Raw genomic sequence first — 18,993 nt, forward strand, 5'->3', positions numbered from 1 at the left:
GAAAGCCAGAGACCAAGTCATATTTCACTTGAAATCTGTGTAGCACAATGCTACACATATTATTCACTAACTCTTACAGTCTGAATAAAAAGCAAAAGTCATGATAATTTTGAAGATCAAAGCACTGTAGCCACCATATCAGTCATTGTGTGTTTATTAAGTGCTTACTGTGTACAGTAACAGCCATAATATACCAAACACCTAATACATAGAGGATACTAAACTAGTCGCTTTACATACATTTTCTTTCTTATTCCAATTTAAGATGCTGCATTATTGAGAGATTAACTAACTTGTCCAAAGACACTCAAGAGGGTAGTAGAGACACGGTAAGAACCCGTGTGTGCCAAATGGCTATGGCCCTGCTTTAGCCACTCTGGTGCTCCCAAGGACAGAGCACTGGTCTCCTTGCTGCTTCTCAAACATCCCAGCATTGTAGCACCTCTGGGTACTTGCTGGAAATCTCCTTTCCTAGAATGGCTTTCCCCCTCTATCTTCAAGTCTTTGCTCAAATCCTAGGCTTCAACTGACCACCTTAGTTAAAATTTCAAAGCCACTTCCCCCAGCCAAGCCCAGCGCTCCCTGTCCCCTTCTCTTGCCTTATTCTGCTCCAAAATCTTGTCACTGTCAGACACACTATATATTTTTACTTAATTCTTTTTGTTCTCCATCACTCTCCCCAACTGGAACTTAATAGGAACTTGGATTTCAATCTCTTTTATTCAGTGTTGTAATCCCTGACTCCCCCATACCTAGAACCATCCCTTACACATAGCAGATACTCAATAAACACCAAATGGATGGATAAGGGAATGATACAGTAACAACACTATAGGGGATGGTTTTAGATGAAACAGAAACATTTATAATTTACAGTAATTTACTTGAATGTGTGCTAGAGAAAGTTTCAATAGCATACTTTTGAAAATATTGTTAGTGGAGATATCAAGTTCTCTTTTTTAAAAAAAATATTTAAATGTGGGGCACCGGGGTGGCTCAGTGGTTGAGCGTCTGGCTCAGGTCATGATCCTGGGATCCTGTCATCAAGTCCCACATTGGGCTCCCTGCTCAGTGGGGACTCTGCTGCTCCCTCTGCCCTTACCCCTGCTCATGTTTGCGCGTGTACTCTCTCTCTAATAAATAAAAAATCTTTAAAAAAAATAGGAGTATTCAAAACAACAACAAATCTATAGTAAAGAAAACTAAAATAAAAGCATCAACCAATCGATACTCTGAGCAGTAATTGGATATTACAAAAATCACAGTGATGGAACTGTGGTAACCTCGTTGCTAGATCTTGCTGTGCCTGAGAAAGTGACTTCGGTTTTGAAGGGCCGGGGAGATGGAGAGACAATATATTGCCACACAAGATACTTGTTATCTGAGTGATCAGACAAGTGCTCTGTGATCTCAGAGGCGGAGCAGAATCTTACAGAGCGTGGTGGGTGACAGGGGTCGGTCCTCAAAGGTTTGGCAGGGACACAGCAGCAGCCACCACAGAGGAAGCATCTCCTTACTGGTCCTCAGGTTGGATGTTAGGTGGACCTAGGAACCAGGCCTTATAGTCAGCTCTCAGGGCTGCATCGAGCAGGTTCCCAGAGGACACGGACAACACCAGCAGCTCATTTCCACTTCTCACCGAATATCTGGAGTCTGGTTACCACATGTCCCACCTTCTGTGTTCTGGAGCTGGGGCCCCGGGGGAGCACTTTTTCCCTAGGGCGTCCTCCCTTTGGACAGGGAGGTATGTGGAGCCTTCACCCGCCTGCCTCTGCAAGGGACATAGGACAGACATGGCACCGTAACAAGGGGGACAAAGCCAATTCCCTCTCCCATGACGGTTTCCCTCTAATGAGCAGCACCTCCTAGTTGGCTAACTCTGGGGCCCGGAGCTGCAGGGGGAGACCGTGATTGGGAAAGACACGCTTTTGCCATGCGGAGCCACTCACCAGGGACTTGGCCGCAGCATGATGCCCCTTCCACCAGGTGCTCCAAGGCTTCAGAGCCAGCGTCCTGGTGTTTGGCTCGCCCAGCACCGGCAAGTTCCTGGCAAAACCATCATTATGGCCAAGTGTTTCCCCGGAGAGTATCTTAGCCTGTGTCCAACTCAAACGGGATACTCAGATTTGGCCCCTGGCTCAATCCTCCAAAGGGTCCTGTGCTTCCTGGCTGCTTGGTCACTGGGGGAGGAGACCGCTGGCGGGGCAAGAGAAGAGCACGGCGTGTCGCCCTCCGGAGGGCGGCCCTTTGCAGCCAGCACCTGCCCACCTCCCCAGAGGCACCTTCTGCCACCCTGGTGTCCTTTCATCTTGGCTCAAATCTCAAAGAAAAAAAAGCCTAACCTTCAAATATATTTATGAAGAAAATACGAGCTCATTGAGGCGAGGAGGGAGGGAAGTCTGGTTACTCTTACAGCCACCTGATTGCTCTCAGTCCCTCGGGGTTAATTGTGTGGAAGGAAAGAAAGCAATTTGAGCGGGGGGAGAAAAAAGACAAAGGACAAGGGCAGCATTTTGCCTTCTCCGTTTGAGGATGAAATTCCTTCATTCTGATGCAAGCCAATTACACTCGGATTGTACTTTTTAAAATTATGGACGCGTCAGGCTCTCTGGCAATGATTTTCAACCTCGTCTGACATTCTGTTTCCGTACATCCAAGGAAACCTTATCATAACTGACCTGAGAGCCCCAAGTTTGCTAGAACATGTGTCCTTCCAAGGAGGTCTTGTTACTCTGGGCCCCAGAAAGGGTTCTTTATCACCCTTCCCCCACGAAGCCTGCTTCGGAGCCAGAACTGCCCAAGTACCTCGGCTCCCCCCAGTTCTTTCAAGCTTATCTCTTTGTTCCCCAACAGAAGACCCCTTGGGGACAAGGACAGCACCGTTGTGTCCGTCGTGGGCTCACCATCAGCCGGTAATAGGACTTGGCATAAGGGCCTGTTTTGTAGATTCAGGGGGTGGGGGTTAGGAGCACCGACTCGGCGCTCGTGCGGAACCGGTCCTCGCACGTGATGCCATCTGAACAGGACCAGGGAAAGCCAAGGCCACCGCCGTCTCAGGTTCAAAACTGTTCCCTGCCTGAACTCGATACAGACCTGCCAATGGGGAAACTCCCGCTACCTCTCCTTCGCCGTCGAGCACCAGGATTACCTCCAGGAAACTTCTAGACACCCATCTGCCCTTAGAAGAAGCTCACCCTCATTAACCTCACCGCCTCCGTCTTCACTTTTTCTCTAAGCCCCCGGTTACTTTGCATATTTTGGCATTATTCCTTGTCATTACTCTCTAGTCTCTTCATGACATTAAGTGAGATGATCCGTATTAAAATGCTGTGTACACGATCATACACTCTCTAAAGGCATCTTACTTTTATGGTCGAGCCTGGAATTAAAGGAGTTGTGCCTTCATCACCTATTAGCGTTGAAACAGTGCCCTGCACCGTGCAGCCTGCCCTAAATACCCCTCTCCTGACTAGCGGGCAGCGGGGACCGAGCCAGCGTAGGAATGACCATGGCCCGACCAGCCACGCCCGGGGGCAGAGTTGTGATCCGGCTAAGGACAGAAGCGTCTGGGGTCAGCCAACACGGGTGTAAGTTCTGGGGCTGGCCCTTTCTGCTCATTGGCTAGTTCTGAGCCTTGGTCTACTCACCCGTGAAATGGGAGTGATGACAACGTCCACCCCGTGGAACATGGTGAGGATTCAGCGAACTGGTAACTGCCACGTAAGGGTTTCACGAGGAACACGGGTGCCAAGCTGTGGGGGGGCACTCGGTAAAGACCCTGATACACAGCAAGCACTTAGAAAAGAAATCCTAACAAGGGCAGCCTGGGTGGCGCAGTGGTTGAGCACCTGCCTTTGGCCCAGGCGTGATCCTGGAGACCCGGGATTGAGTCCCACGTCGGGCTCCCTGCATGGAGGCTGCTCTTCCTTCTGCCTGTGTCTCTGCTGCGCTCTCTCTCTGTGTTTCTCATGAATAAATAAATAAAAATCTTTTTTTTAAAAAAGAAATCTTAATGATTCACATGATTACTGAAGTTCAGATCACACACCTCAGGGGCCCTAGGGCTTACTCTGCAGATTTTCGTACCATCAGTCGGTCGCCTTAGCTAAAAGCTAAGGAAAGTCACAAGTACGCCCGTGCACCTCTGGAAAAAGTGGGGAGCCAGCTCCCTGTGTGCACAGCGAGGGCAAGGCAGCCTGTCTTGCTGCTCTCGGAACGGGGTGTCAACAGCTCGGCACTCACCTGGCAAATGGAGCATCATCCACAGAAGAAAGGCTGGAGCATCATGTGTTGAAGTATTTTGGGGCGTTACTTCTCAGTAAAGGGATTGTAAAGGTGTCTGTCTGGACCCTAAGCAAGCGACAAAAGCCTTCTGTGCTTGATCTGCGCAGAGGAGAATGTACTGAACTGGGGAGCCCCCGGGGGGGCCATGGGGCATCTGGGGAACAGGCCTGGGAAACAGGCGGGCGAAGTCACAGCCTGGGCCCTGGCCGCCCACCCGCACGCCCAGCTGTGCCCCCCACGCCGAGGACCTCCCTGCCGGGCCCGCTTCTGCGTCCCTCGGGCCCATCCGGACACCTGACTGGGACGTGTGTCGCCAGCACCAAGGGACACGCGCGTCCTGACTCCTGAAGAGCCTCACACTGTGGGGAATCTTCCAAACAATGGCTTCAAAGGCTGGGCAGACCCAAGAAGGGCAAGTGTTTTCTACGGTACAAATGATCTGGAAGCTTCTGTTCCTGTTTTCTGCAACGCATACGCGCAGATACGTATGCATACAATTTTAAAAAATGCATTTTGTTTTTAAGGATGCAGCTTGTATTTTTTAAGGTATTTTTAAGTCTTTCCATACATCATTCAAAATGCACGGCGTTTTCAAAGGATCGAGGAGAAATAGTCAGAGGAACAGCTGAGAGGCCAGTGAGTGGGGCACTGGGGGCGTATGTATATTTGGATTTTAAGATGTAGCGAGAACGAAATGATCAAGAGACCAAATTGAAAAACTATGTTTGACACCTTTTTTCCTTCCCCTGCTCTGAAGGCAGGGGGATATCTAATTGCTTCTGTTTCCTCCAATAATAATCCCATAAATAACAAAAAGGCCTAGTGTGGCTCTATTCCCTCGGTATCAGATAACTATCTTGACTGTTTATGCAGTCGACGCATTAATTTTAGCGCGGGTTGGCTTTTTACTTCTTTGAAAGGAGCCTCGGACAAATCCTCTTTGAGCTTTGCATTGAGCTCGGCTTTGCAGCCAAAATAAATTAGTAAAGTCTAGAACTTTGTTTTCAGAGTTTGTCAAGTTCTTTCCAGTGAAATCTTTTTCTCCCGTTCCAGATGTTGCGGTTTTCTTGACTTCAGCTCCTATTTTCCTGCCACGTGAAAATGCCAACATGTCATTTGGGAGATTTCACGGAGAGCCAGAGAGTGGAGGACGCAGCTCATCTGCTGAGACGTCACCCTGAGGACTGATTTGAATGCAGGTACTGCTTCCCTACCTTGGGCTGAACTGTGACGTAGGTACAATCACGTCCCAGAACCCTTTCTTCTGATAAAGGCCCCTGCGTAAAATCCGTTTGTTTTATGTTCTCCGTGGGCCAGGGCAAGGTGGAGAATTGGGGCAGATTGGGAATTATTCTATTACAATCCAAATATCCAGATCACTGGGCAAATGTTAATTTGAGGCTGGAGCTATTCGGGGGCCGGCCTCAATTTTCCACTTCTCTGTGTGTGAGGAACACAGACAAAAGCGTGTGCACAGCCAGTGAGACCAGAACCGACTGAGCCGACCCGGCGCGCCAGGCCGGAGCTTGCAAGATCGGTTTGTGGTCTGTAATGAGAGACGAGAGTCTTACTGCGTCCAAATAACGGTCACTATGTTCTTGCGTTAATATGACCGGTGAACCAAAAGCGTGTAAATGCATCTGGATTTCTGCGTGCTCCCTTTAAAATTTCAGAGGCAATATTGTCTTCCACTGGGACATACACAAAATGTGGCTTGAGAAGAAGTAAATTACCCAGTGAGCATTGGTGAATTTGTTCAAAGAGCGAATTTCTTTGAAGTCTTTTTCTAGTTTAATATTCTGTGGCTTTTAAATGTGACTTTCCATATATTTTATAAATTTATTCTATAAATGTATTTTATAAATGTATATGTTTATACACACACATATGTAGACACACACACACACACACACACGTCTGTCTTTTTATAGATTTTTTTTCATGAACTATCCCTGCTTTGATATCCTGAATATACTCATCTCAGCCTTATTTTTATCATAAGGCTAGAATATTAGAGTTTTTCTGCTCTTCAAGGACTGAGGATTGTGTTTGGAAGACCACCACCTGCAAGCCCTTTAGGAGGTGCCGTTGGTACTCTTTCTGACATTTTAATAAATAGGAAAATAAATGCTGCCCACCAAATTGTCTAATGTCAACACTTACCTCATCCAAAATGAGTGAGTCAGTTTTAATAGATTTACAGTATGGGCTGAGTACCTAAAAGTTTTTTCAACACCAATATCCACGACTTCTTTTCTCTGTAGACTCCAGTGTTCTGTGCCATAACTCACCTCGTTTCTCTGCGCCTCAGCCTATCTGTCCTACGGGGAAGGTAGATTTAATGATGCTAAAAGTATCTTTCGGTTCTAAGTTCGTATGGTCAGGAATTTCTCAGAATTTTAGTTTCTTCATCTGTAAAAGAAAAAGGTTGGTTGATCCCACATGTAAGTGATACCACGGAGTATTTGACTTTCTCTGTCTGGCTTATCTCATTCAGCATAATACCCTCCAGGTCCATCCATGTTGTCACAAATGGCAATATTCCCTCCTTTCTCACGACTGAATAATATTCCTGTGGGGTGTGGGGTGTGTGTGTGTGTGTGTGTGTGCGCGCGCGTTTACCATATATTCTTTATTCTTTCCTCTTAAATGGACAAATACCATATGGTATCAGTTACCTGTAGAATCTGAAAAGAAAAGAAAAGAAAAGAAAAGAAAAGAAAAGAAAAGAAAAGAAAAGAAAAAAGAAAAAAGTGAAGCTTTCAAAAACAGGGAGTAAAAAAGTGTTTTCTAGAGGCCGGGAGGTGGGGGAAATAGGGAGAGGTTGGTAAAAGGTTACAAACTTCTGGCTACACGATGAATAGGTTCTGAGGATCTAATGTAAAACATGGCAACTAGAGTTGATAACACTGTGTTGTACTAGAAGGGCTAGAAGACTGGTGGATACATGCGGGAAATCCTTCCACGGTGAATACCTATATCCAATCATTATGATGTGCACTTTAAACGTCTTACAATTTTGGCACACAGATGTCAATTAAACTAAATTTATACTTTTTAATGTCTTTGAACAAGAAAGTTGAACTATGTGGGGAGTTTTGTTTTTTGTTTTTTTTTTGAATTATGATGAAGTAATATGTGCTTGTTTTAAAAACTCAAACTGCACAATATTTCATGAAATAAAATGATACCATTTCCCCTCATTTCCCATATTTTATCTCCCTCCCCATCCTATGCCCCAGAGGTAACCACTGTTGAAAATTTTTTTTTATCATTCCAAACATTTCTGGCCTTATTCAAACATTTTATATTATACTTTAAAATGCAAATGAAATCATATTGTATCATTTGACTTTTTTAAAACAAAATTTGATGAACCCTTTGTCTTGACGATACACGTGGGCACACCTTTTTAACAGCTATCTAGTGTTCCATTAAATGGCTGTGTATGATTTATTTAACTTACCTTCTATATTGAAAATATCTCAATTGTTGCTATGATCTGAATGCCTGTGTCTACCCAGCCCCCCAAAGTCTTACGTTGAAAACCTGAGTGCCCAAGGTGATAGTATGAGGAGATGAGGCCTTTGGGAGGTGATTAGCTCATGAAGGAATCCCCATGAAGGCCTCAGACAGCTAGTATGTGAGGGTACAAGGAGTCCAGTGAGAAGCCTGTGACCCAGAAAAGCTCCTCCCTCGACCATGCTGGCACTGTGATCTTGGACTTCCAGCCTTCAGAACTATGAGAAACAAATATCTTTGTGTATAAACCACCCAATCTGTGGTATTTTGTCACAGCAGCCCAGTTAGACTAAAGCAATTGTCTCTCGGGGGTTTTTTACTTGAAATTGATGATTTCTAAGGTTTCTTTCAGCGTTAAGATTCTCTAGTTATATACCTCTTGAATGAGTTTTCTGCATTTCCCACATTTATTCAATAGATATTTATGAGGATATGTTATGTGGCAGGAACTATGCTTTACAACTCTACGTGAATGAATTGTAAACAACCAATTTGAACATGCTGGGCTTGGTGTATTTCCCATATGCAAGTGGACTCGAGTTCCAGTGGATGCCTTCTTAGCAGTCGCCAGGGGGAAAAGATAGACAATAGGTGATAAGGAGGCACCCAGAAGTCACAACTATTCTTGGGCTATCCCTTATGGGTGGGTATTTATTGTTTCCTTTAAGAAATTTGCAGAGGATCTTCTGTAATCTTCAGTCTAGGGTCTAAATACCTAAACTCTCTTCAGCAAAGTAGCCCAACATCTTACTTTTACCATTGAGCCTCCTTGAGGCAAAGTGAATTCTATGGAGTAATGCTAGGTGTAGTCAAAGAGATCGTCTTCTAGATTATTTATTTTACTCTTACATCAGTAGAAGGCGATGTACTGTTAGGATATCACTGTCATTGATAAGAATAAGATATTTTAAATTCCAATTATTATAAGAGTAAGACCTATCTATTCCAGAGTTTTGCTCACTATGTAGCAGTACCAAGTGCTTTCCATGTGTTTTCTCTAATCCTTATAACTCCTGCAATAGATATCATTGATCCCATTGTACAGAGTAGGAGAAAGTTCTCAGGAGAGCCAACGTCCATTTTTTTCCTCACTAAATTGCCCCACAGCCACTTCAAGTTTAACCAGACAAACACAAGCTTTCTGTAAAGCCTTAGCTAGAGATAAAGAGAGGAACCCAGAAGAGCCTGAGACAAGGGAGGGACCTCAGAAAAGATCCATGGTTGGATTAACATTTAACGACCACCAACTCCTCCCTCCAACCCCAAGCCCTTGGACCTCCCCCACCCCCACCTTGGGTAGAGATGTTCTCGAATTGCTGCTTCAGCCTGCGATTTGAAATGTTTGCCTTCAGGCCGCTGGTTTTCAGTTGAGTTTTGTTTTGCATTTATGGAGCAGCTCTTTGCTGGTAAAAAGTGAAGATTTTTCTTCACTCTATCGACCTGACTATACAACAGCATCCCACACTGTCCTTTGCCATAAACACGTTTCCCTAAATGCCAGTCAACACTCAATTATCTGCTTGTGGATTAGCCATGTCAGAATTGGCTTCTGCTAATTTGTAAGCCCCAGATGAATTTTTCCTGCTGCCCAGGGTGGCTTTTCCTGCCAGCCATAAGTGTGTCTGTTCAGAGAGTGAAGCTAATATTAACAATAACTTGTGTAGGATCTAATTAAGGGACCTGAATCTGCTGCCAAAAATTTTTAAAAATTAAAAATATGATACCTCCTCAGGCCAAACAACAATGCTTTGGGGATTATCTGTTGCATAGGGTTTTCTGCACTACCACTCCCTCCCACTGGCATGTAGAATTGAGGACTGGCTGCCCAACATGTTTTCAGTGTCTGTTTTAGGAGTGAAGCTGTTGATTAGCAAAGGACTGTTGTCAAAGCACATGTCAAACTTGGTAATTATCATATTTTCTTACAACAAGTTCTACAGCTGCTCTTCTATGGTTCATTTGTCTCAAAAATTTGGGAAATAATTGCTTTCGGTCAGGAGTTTACAAGAGCAAAACCAACTATCTGAGTCCAAATAATTAGATACTTCGCGTTTTCTAGAAGATGATCAAATCATGACCTGAAGGGAATTTTAGGTCTTCTAAGGCCATATCGGGCTTCTCTTTTATGAAGCACGTTATATAATTAATGGAACCAGATCCTTCAATGCTAAATTGCCACAACTCCTCCACAAGAGAATGTTCTGGTAAAGACAGAAATTGTCAACATAGTGCCAGCCAAAATCCCCCAGATTTTAGCCCTTGCATTTCCTAAGGGCAAGCAAAGCAACAACAGCAAAAGCAAAAATGAAAAACATGAACTGTTCTAGCTCAAGTAGAAATTCTTGGGTACTTGAGAGTGATAAATACCTGGTAAATCCATTGAGCAAAGAGTGCCTGGCAACACTGTGAGGCCTTCCTAACAGAACGAGAAAGGTTTTGGTCCCTGTGAAAGCAGCAGGTAACCCCGTGCAACCAGAAGATGCCAACTTTAATTGCACCCCTTGTGCAGTCTTTAGGACCAATGCCAAGTTTGTATTCTACTTTTATAGAAAGTGGTGTTTATGTAAACTTGAAATTGCTTTTTCTCTTAAATTTTTCAGTTAAGTTGATGCTGTGAGGTGATTCACAGCCTTTTCTTACAATGTCCCATACCACCTGGTATACAGCCTCCCCACCTAGGGGTCCAAGTCATGAAACAGAGATCTAAAAAACAACAACAACAAAACCCCCACCTTTCTAATGATGCGATCAATTTGGGTGGCAAGAGGGTTATCGCTTAGACCCCAAGGCATGCACAGACATGGGTGCCCATAATTTCCTGGTTCGCAGCTCTATAGAGGCAAGATTTCTGGTTGTTTCTTTTACAGATGGACTGTCTAGGGGACCAAAAGATTATTTTACTCATGCTTCTTACAGATAGACACTAAGGCCCAAAGAGGTTATGGCTGCCCAAGGTAATAGTGTTAACTTTATAGCAAAACTAGGACCAGACTGCCCACTTAGCACCACTTCAAGGGAAGAGGAAAATGTGTGAAACCCTCATTCTGATCCAGATACATGGAGTCCACCATCCTTAGACTCTTATTTGTCTGCTTCTTGTGGTAGAGTTGGGCCGGAGCATACATCCTCCTCCCTCTTTCAGCCTATCTGCCAGCAAGGCCAACCATCATAAGATTGGGGTTCAAAGCATTCAGACAAATGAGGGGCAGGAAATTCCTCTCAATAGCCCCAGAACTGCCCCCATTTCTCCAAGCTGCTGCTACCGATGTGTTTCCAGATTAAATAAGATTTTTAGGTCCCCTTCTAAACCTCCATGGTCTTCCTCCCACATGTTTTACTTGTCATAGAATACTGTTGTCTACTCAGGACTTTCTTTTTATTCTGTCCCTCTAGACAATTAAACTAGATCCCTGTGTCCAACTGTCATCTACAGACAAATGTCTCCCAAAGATCCATATCCATCCCCAGTCACCCACTGCGCTCCTAGAATCGCCTTTCCAGGTGCCACCAGGATACCTCCCTCCTCCCTTGAGCACAACACATCTCCATCCTGCCCCTTCTGCTCAAGTCAGCTCCTGCCCCTGAATTGAGGATACATACTGGGAAATTTTAATAACCAATCCATCAATTTAACTGAATACCTACTGTTCTCTATTGAACATCTCAGATGCATCCAGATCCTCAGGAAATAGAGGTGCTGAGTGAGTGTGATTTCTGCCTTTAAGAATCTCGGTGGGGAGAGAAAAGCATACACCTGAAACACCCTTGATCAATACAGGCCATGATGTGCCTGAGGTACAGACGCCAAGCACAGAGAAGTTACGGGCTTCCAGACATCCCAGTGGAGAATAGGAAGCTTTAAGTAACAGTGGAAGGCTTCACGGATAGTGTGAGAATTTAAGAAGAGGGGAGTAAGAAGATGTTCTAAAAGAGGAACTAGGGAGAAAAGCAGGGCTCAAAATGCAGACACAGTCATGGGCGTGGGGGTGGCAAATGGGGAGAGGTTTCCAGGGCTGAAGAAACCAGCTAAACAAGTCCATCTCAGCTAAGTCATCCCATTGGTAGTAGTATAGGATAAGCCTTTTTAGGCTGAACCCTGATCATATTCCCTCTTTATAAAACTCTTTAAAATCCTTCTATAAAGAGAGAACATAGACCGTAGACCTCTTGGTTCCCTCAGTTAATAGCAGGCATTTGAGGCGTTTGGGGGTATGCGTCATGTCTCGGGCTTAGCCCGAAAATGTTGCCACAACATGTCAAGTGACATTATAGTGACCCAAATATTAAAGAGCCAACAAGGGGTGGTTTTACTCAAGAAATTGATTTAATATTATTTGCAAAAGTACAAAATAGGACAAAGGGGCTTATATTGTTTCTGTTGTCCCAACATCAAATCAAATCAAATCAAATAACTGCTGATGCTGTGAATAAACTTGCAACAGGAGTTTTTTTTTTTTTTTTTCTCTTGGAAGCATAAAAAATGGAACATGACTTAGATGGATTCATGGAAAGGGGTTTTGCTGGTATTGGTTCAAATGTGTCTTTCCCTTGTATTTTCCACATCGCATTTGATTGGGGGACAACTTTGCATTAAAAATAATTACTCTTCCAGTCTCTCCATTTGTTATTTTGGAATGCTTCATATTTTCCCCAGCCACTCCCTCTTTGTCTCAGCCATAATGGCTTCTACTCAGTTGGTTTGGTCTTTGAACAAAGTCCAGTCCACCTGGGCTGAATTAGTTAGGGTGTATGGTTGAGTGCTGAACTAGACCCAGTGGCTTAAACAAGAGAGAAGTTTGTCTCGTTTTCACGGTTGATTTGTCATTATCACAGTGTTGAAAACTCAGGCACCCTCTCTCTTGAAGCTCTGCCATCCCAGGTGTCAGTTTTGTTCACACAGACAGTAGTGCCATCATCCTCTCTTTCATAAGGATGTGGAGCGACTCCCGTCATTAACTCTAAGTGCTCACAGGAGAGTAAAGTCTATACTGGACTCGTGTGATGGGATGGGACAGCTGTTGAGATAGTGCATATTTAAGCATAAACCTTGTGACAGTTTAATTTGTCTACACAAGCCCTGGCTTACAGCTGGTGGAAGAGGATGTGTGGAGAGAAGAGAATCTGTGCCCATTCCTTAGAATCTAACTTGATTAAGAAATGATATGCAAGTCAATCAGAGAAGGACAAACATTATATGGTCTCATTCATTTGGGGAATATAAAAAATAGTGAAAGGGAATAAAGGGGAAAGGAGAAAAAATGAGAGGGAAATATCAGAAAGGGAGACAGAACATGAGAGACTCCTAACTCTGGGAAATGAGCTGGGGGTGGTGGAAGGGGAGGTGGTTGGGGGGTGGGGGTGACTGGGTGACAGGCACTGAGGGGGGCACTTGACAGGATGAGCACTGGGTGTTATTCTATATGTTGGCAAATTGAACACCAATAAAAAATAAATTTATTTAAAAATTTAGAAAAACAAGTACAGTGTATCATCCACGTTGTTTAGGGTTTTTTACATCTTCACTTATTTTTTAATTCACTGATATGTCTTGGACATAAAATAGTTTCTTAAAATCTGTTGTTAGTATATTTCTGTTTGTTTTTATTTATGCAGATCCCATAGTTTCTGCTTTATGAGTGCAAATACTGTATTAAATGATGAAAATTAAAAAGAAAAAAAAGAAAGAAAGAAATGATATGCATCGCTTCTGTGAATGTGTCATTAGCCAGGATTGCAGCCTTGTTACCTGCAAGGGAGTCTAGGAAATGTGGGGTCAAGCTGGGTGGCCACATTTCCCCTAAATCTTACCATCATGGAAGAAGATGATCAGGGAAATAACTTCCATAGAAGATGTAGAGAGATCAATTGCCTAAATATCTAGTCCTACACGTCTCTGTTTAAGGTGGATTACAAATATACAGACATTTTCACAAGATAAATTAAGACCAAAAAGGAGATAAATGAGTCAGAAGTAAGATATGACTTCAAAATATGATTGCCCAAAAGAATTATCGAAACATGCTCTTCCTCTGGAGTAAATTTGAGACTGGCATTCCCCAGAAGTCTCAGGAAAGTTAGGCTTGCAAGAAAGATTGTTTTCTGGGGTCTACAACTAAGGAGGGCAGGGAGAGCAGTAACTAACAGGAGAGGGGCCTTGTGTGAAGGGCATAGCTGGTGGAATTAGGGGTCTGATGCAGTTAGGGATCATTTAGTAGGAGTCTGATATCTGGGTTGGGTTTTCCTTTTTTGTTTTATAATTCCTTTGAGTCATCTTCAACTTGCTATCCTCCATACTTGAGGAATGAAGGACGGGAGAAGGTTATGTTTTTGAAACAGCAAGAAGAAATGATTATTAGTGGAGGAGATACGCCTGGGGAATAAGCTTAGAGCAGCGGCTCTGAGGAAGAGATGGTATGCGATAGCTAGGAGAATGTAGAACTTTTTGGAAAAGCCAAGAAATATTTGGGAGAGAACTTATTCCAAGTTCTACAAGAGGGTGAACCGGGATTCTGTACCTTGTGTACAGAGTAACAGAAGATGGAGTTGGGAGGGGATCATATTATGCCAAACACAGTGAGACAGACTATATACACTTGCTAGAAATGGATGACCAATTCGGTATCACCCCTTGGGCAGGGTTGCTAGTCCTTTCGTGTCTTCCTTATCGCCCTGTGCTCTGATTGTTTTATGGTCTTGAATGAGCTGAGCCTGATCTAAAGCCACTGAAGCCACTTCCTCCATATACAGTGGATGCTGCAGGGTCCCACCTGGGTCTCTTTCCCTTGGAGCTGTGTGCATCCCGCAGTTACCCTCTTCGGTGAAGAATTGTGGATGAACAGGAGCTGTCTCACCTGGAAGGTTATCTCCCTCCCTCCCCCCACCCCATGCCAGCATCCAGGGCATGACTGGTACAGAGTGCAAAACACCAGGCCCTTTGCCTCAAGAGAGAACCTATTACGTGGGGCAAGTTCTCCTCCAGAGCTGCCTGCAGACTGCAGCTAGCACCTCGCTGAGAGCCTATCCTTGCTTTGCTCTCTTCCTCGGATCCTTCCCACTTCCTTCACATCACTTCTTGTAAGAGCACTTTCCCCCTGAAAGCACTTTGCCAAGAATCCCTGTCTCAGGTTCTGCTTCCAAGGAACCCACCTTAAGGAACCATGGAACACAGGACACAGCAGGAAGAAAATGGATTCTGAGCAGGTCCATAGCGGACAAGGGAGAAGCAGGAGAAACTGTGGAGCTTATAAGTGGCAGGGGATAAGGGAAACTCGGGGGCCAGATCGGGGTGGTTGGGCTAGCGCGAGGGCTGCAAGGCAGTGGCAGCAGTGCACGGGGAAGGAGGGGGCACGTGAAGTCAGCGGCAACAGAGGTACCATGACAGCAGAGCTATTTCCTCCGTGACCTGGGCCTCACTGGGGACACACCCTGTCCAGTGCCTGGTAGGTGTGTTCTTAGCTCCCGCAGAACCAGACATTTCGGGGACTGTTCCTGCTTGAACTTGCCCGTGCTGTCTGGGTAAGAGGAGGTCTCCAGCTGATCCATTTGTTAATCCCCCCAGATTAGGTTCACACAAGGAGTGAAAACACCACTTGGGGAAAATTCCTACAGTTTCCTGCTTGCAAACAAGATTTGCCTGCAGCTAATGGGCATGCCCAGCTCTGATAACTACTCTAAACCTTGGGTAAGGTTTGGGGGAAAAGGGAGCAAAAAGAGAAGGGGGGCAAAACGGAGAGGAAGTGAAGGGTGACGAGAGAAGAGCGATGGGGGCAGGGGAAGGGTCTCCCATCTGTCTCTTGCAGCAGCCCCTGGATTGCTTTCTCTCCACCGAACATAGAATATTTTCTGGTCTTACTCTTAATCATCAGCAGTCAGAGAATGGAGAGGAAGTGCTAGGCCCTCTCGATACTATTTTGAGCAGACGCAGTTTGTGAAAGGAGGAGGAATCTTCTTACCATTTCTTCACTACTTGGGTCATCATTCTCTTGAGACAGAAAAAAAAATCACAAGGCAAAAACAATCACTTTTCTTGAATTAAGACTCTCATCAAGATTCATCCTTGATTTTTGCTACCCATTAATGTGTCTCTTTATGACCTTTTGAAAAGGGTCTCAGAATCAGCATTGAAATTCTGAAGGAGGTTCTGCAGGAAGTGACCTACTGTTTGGGGAAACTGGGTGAAAGAGTGTTAGTGAATTTTGGAGGCGGCTATTCAAGTTCAAGTTTGCAAGCTCAAGCCATGTCAAATATGTTAGGTAGCTAGGATGCGTTTTATTCATTTAACAACTACTTTTCCAGTATCATCACAGAAGGGACTCAACAAGAAGACACAGCATGACCAGAGAGCCCAGTGCATCCTGTGTCTACTGGTTTCCCTTTCCCACTGGTGGTGATAAGAGAAACAGTCTGATAGTTGGAAGTGATTATAGCTGACCTACTCCATCTTCTCCTCTTCTATCTTTTATGTCATCCTACCTGTGGCTTGAATGTTACTTTACAATATCCCTACCTGGGAATATTTCTGTGAACACTTTCAGGAAGGAAGCTCTCAGCATTATCCAAAGTAGCACCAAAACTTTTTTTTTCTTTTTTTTTTTTTTGAATCAAAGTTTTAAAAGGATGATTTAAATTCAGGTGAACTCGTGTGGAAGTTCTCTCATCAGTTAACTCATTATGACCATCTTTCCCTTTAAGTCCTTGAATATATTATAAGCACCTCTTTAAAATCCTGATGATACCAACATATGAATCATCTCATGGTCTCTTTCTATGGCTCTTTTCCCCCTTGTTTGTGGGTCATATTTTTCTCCCTTACATGTTTAACTTTCATGTTTAATTATATACCAGGCAATTTGGAAAATATGTCATAGGGTATCTGAATTATATCATCTTATTTTTAAGTGTATTGAGTTTGTCCTCTCAGACAAATTATTGGTAGATAGAGTTTATTGATCCTCTTATGTTTCGTTTTATTCATTAACAGAGGATTTATTGTTGTTGGGTTTTGTTTGTTTGTTTGCCTACTTCTATAGCAGGCACTTACTCTAGGGCATAATTCTCATTCTTTTATAAAATATGGCCTTTCTAGGGTCTCATCTGAATACCCAAAATCCTTCTTTTTTCTATGGGCCAGGACTCCAATATCTTCCTAAACTGCTTAACCTCTGTTATTACTATTCATTTTTTATCCCCACAGCAGTTTATCTGTGGATGGATGTCTCATGGGATTTCAACCTTTATCTGCATAGCCTAGCCTTCAGTCAAGGAATTTTCATAAATTTACATGCCCTTGTGCACAACTCTCTTCTCTAGTATCCTACCCAGGAAATTCCAGCTACTTCAGGAGGCTGGAACTCTGATCTCTTTTCCTCAGCTCAGAAAGACAACGGTTCTATGTGATTCTACTTCTTTGTATCGCAACAAGAAAGTGGTCCCAGGCAAAAAAAAAAAAAAAAAAAAGTGTGGTTCATCTTGTGTATTTCCCTTCTCAAGAATCACAAGTCCCATGCCTATTATCCAATATTTGAACGTAATTACCTTATTTACTTGTCAAGTTTTATAGTTGTTTTCGGTGAGAGGGCAAGTTTGATACTACTCAGTAATGGTTAAAAGCAGAAGTCTACATGCTTTCTTTCTTTCTTTCTTTCTTTCTTCTTTCTTTCTTCTTCTTTCTTTCTTTCTTCTTTCTTCTTTCTTCTTTTTTTGTCAACATGATTTTTTAAAAAATTGCTGAAGTACCAGCCCATGTTGAGGAGCTAGGGCCAAGCCCCATCCTATGAGACAGCAGAACAGAGAGAAGAAAGGAAGCCATGTCTTAAAGTGAATTTACCGACTCTGTAACTCTCATCTCCAAACTTCTTGTTACATGAGATTGTAAATGTCATGTTTCTTAAGCCACTCTTGGTTGGATTTTCAGTTATTTGCAGTAAATATCAGTTACTTGCAGTAACTTATACAAATCGTCATGTCTGAGTGTTCTTTTCTCAAGGCCAAACAGCTCTAGATCCTTTAGGCAGTTGTCACATGATACCTTGTGATCTCCAGTTCCCTCAAATATCTTGTCTTAATGATGATGATGATGATGACGGTACACGATAAACTGAGGAATGTGATTAACTCAAACCCCTGCCCTGAGATTGTGGTGTGTGTGTGTGTGTGTGTGTGTGTGTGTGTGTGACAGAGAGAGAGAGAGAGAGAGAGAGAGAGAGAGAGAGACTGAGCTCACTTGTTATAACAAATTCATCCAGATAGTGGAATCATACAGCGTTTTACTTGGAAGGACCAAAGTGAGAGTTCATCGAGTTCTGGGTTCTCAGCCTGGGATTCACTGAGATCAATGGCTTGGGGTGAAATTGGATGTAACACATTTGTATATGCACTTTGCTAAGAAGGAGATCCATAGCTTTCATGGTAGGTTTTTTTTTTTTTTTTTCCACGTTTCTCTGACCCCATTCCCAATAATTAGAAACCACTCATCTAGGCAAAACTTTTCATTTCCTAGATAAAGGGAGGTTATCCAAATAAACTGTGACTTTGGGAAAGACTGCCAGAATTGACACTTTAATCAAGGATACCTACCTCTTTCTCTTTTCTTAAGATTTTATTTATTTTTTCATGAGAGATACAGAAAGTGACTAAAGGCTAAGCAGGGTTTTTTTTTTTAAAGATTTTATTTATTTATTCATGAGACACACAGAGAGAGAGGCAGAGACACAGGCAGAGGGAGAAGCAGGCTCCATGCAAGGAGCCCGATGTGGGACTTGATCCCAGGACTCCAGGATCACACCCTGGGCTGAAGGCAGGTGCTCAACCGCTGAGCCACTCAGGCGCCCCTCTTTCTAAATTATATTCAGACAAATCTCATTTACTGGTACAGCCTTTCTTCCCCCTGTATGAAGGGTGGTAGATGGATATGGACTCTCAAGTCAGCCTGGCTTTGATAATATTTGCTTGACCTTGCACAATGTATTTGTTTCTCTAAGCCTGGGCTTCCAAATCTATAAAATGAAATTTAAAATAACATCCTGGCACCCATCAGGACTGTGGCTGCTGATTTAGGTAGGAGGGAATTTATTACAATGATCTGAGGGAGCACGAGGATAAGGCTTCTGTGTTGCTCAACTCCAGCAACAGCACCTGTGTTATATTTTATGTTTCTGAACACATCAGGAAACCGGAGAAGCAGGCTCA

Source organism: Vulpes lagopus, chromosome 5, assembly GCF_018345385.1.
Source record: "Vulpes lagopus strain Blue_001 chromosome 5, ASM1834538v1, whole genome shotgun sequence".
NCBI classification, from domain to species: Eukaryota; Metazoa; Chordata; class Mammalia; order Carnivora; family Canidae; genus Vulpes; species Vulpes lagopus.